Source organism: Silene latifolia, chromosome 7 (genome assembly GCF_048544455.1).
Source record: "Silene latifolia isolate original U9 population chromosome 7, ASM4854445v1, whole genome shotgun sequence".
In the NCBI taxonomy this organism is placed as follows: Eukaryota; Viridiplantae; Streptophyta; class Magnoliopsida; order Caryophyllales; family Caryophyllaceae; genus Silene; species Silene latifolia.
In genome coordinates this window covers 9,699,123-9,701,487 of record NC_133532.1, presented here as the reverse complement: position 1 = coordinate 9,701,487, position 2,365 = coordinate 9,699,123, and positions in this window count along the sequence as shown.

Genomic DNA, 2,365 nt, shown 5'->3' with positions numbered 1-2,365 from the left:
ATGAACCAAACACAAGGTATGAGGAATCAAGTTCCAAACCCATACCACCCGAGTATGATTCCTGATTCCAACCCCATACCCGTGCACGAAACAAACGCCCCCTAAAGTTTTGGTTGAGTTGATTCATCCATCACATAATAAATGTAATTTGTAACGATTGACACTTTTGGGAAAACTGCTAACGATTTCAAATGTAATTAAATACGATGAATAACTTTTAAGTTTAATGAACTAGTGTCTAACCTTTGTTTTTTGGCTGCTCATAAGTTTATTTCTCCATTAGAAGATTAGTCTCCTTTTCTCCGTTCAGTAAAAGTAAGGTTTGCAAAATTGCAATATGCCCCGACATTTATCAGATTTAGGCAGAGGAAGGACAGATTTCATGAGAACCAAAACGTAGCTTTGATATTTTTCTTAAAAGCTCGTGTTAAGAAATAGCTTTCCCTGTTTGCGAATATGTCACTGTGATAAACAAAAAAACAAAAAACAAAAGCAAGAACAAAAAGGGTACCAAAATAAAAGGTATTATATGTAGGTAATATGTTGTCTTTGAAGCAAATTGGCCTTCAATTACGGAGCACTCGATTCATTGGACGTTGCCTTTCAAAGTCAAGACATTGCTCCCCCATCAATTAGTCTTACTATAGACGGATATATCCTTTTAAAGTAAAAGACGGGTCAAATATACTTAAAGTGGTGACATTTAGACGTGTGTCGTCTTAGTACCTCTCGATCTGACACATGAGCATTAATTATTAAAATAGTTGTGCAAATGTCATTGGCTATATCGTTTGGACTCGGTTAGAAGTATTCGTACCTGTGTCCAAGTGTCGGATTTGTGTATTTTATGACAAAAATTGCTAGGTTGTGACTTTGCTTGGTCACACTAATCACCATTCATAATGAAAATTATGGTGACTTCTGGGGAGAAGATGTCAATTTCTGACCTTTGGTGGAGCAAATTGACCTACCTCATGACCTTATATGTGGAGTTGTGGAGATATGTGATTGGTTGACAATATTAATAATTAATAAAATATATATATATATATATATATATATAGAAGGGATCAACTAAGGTCCATAGAAATATAAAGTCCATAAGTTCTATTATGAGCCATTGGATGGAAGGAGATGGAGGGATGAGATCAACCCCAAAAAAGTGTGTTTATAAGCTAATCTCACCATCTCTCTCCTCATTCACTAATCCACTCTAATTAATCACTAATTTACTTTATATTTCTTTTCCACTCATCCATTTCTCTTTCATCTTACACATTTCATTTCTCTCTTCTCTCAAACTCTAAAAAAAAACCCAAATAAATAAAAAAACCCATAAATCCAAATAAATAAAAAACCCAAAAAATCCAAATAAATCAAAAAACTCAAATAAATCATTCATTCCTCCCTTCCTCATTCACCACCACCCACCACCACCCCACCCGACACCAAATAACCACCCACCACCCCCGCCGCCGCCACCCCACCGCCGCCGCCCACCGCCGCTGACTTTTTTTTTTTTTTTTTTTTTTTTTTTTTTTCAACTCGTTTTTTTTTTTTCGTTTTGTATTAATTTGTATGTTTTTAGTTGTTTTTTCCATTTATTATTTTTTTTGTCTTTTATTTTATTTTAGTTGTCTTTTATTTTGTTAGTTATCATTTTTTAGTCATTTTCTTAAATCTCTTCTTGTTATACTTTTTTTTTAAAGATTTCGTGTTTTAAATCTCGTTTTTTTTTTGTGAGATACTTTTTTTTCATCTAAGACAAAAATGGAGTAAAGTTATACAAAAATGAACCAAAGTTATACAAAAATATACCAAAGTTATACAAAAAATTGGACTAAAGTTTTAAAAAAATGAACCAAAGTTATACAAAAATGAACCAAAGTTATACAAAAATGAACCAAAGTTATACAAAAATGGACTAAAGTTATACAAATATGGAGTAAAGTTATACAAAAATGGACCAAAGTTATACAAAAATGAACCAAAGTTATACAAAAATGCACCAGAGTTATACAAAAATGCACCAGAGTTATACAAAAAATGCGCCAAAGTTATACAAAAAATGGACTAAAGTTATACAAAAATGCACCAGAGTTATACAAAAATGCACCAGAGTTATACAAAAATGGACCAAAGTTATACAAAAAATGGACTAAAGTTATACAAAAATGGACTTTGGTGCATGTTTGTATAACTCTGGTGCATTTTTGTACAACTTTGGTGCATGTTTGTATAACTTTGGTGCATTTTTGTATAACTTTAGTCCAATTTTTGTAGAACTTTAGTCCAATTTTTTGTATAACTTTAGTCCATTTTTTGTATAAGCGTGGTGCATTTTTGTATAACTCTGGGTCTATTT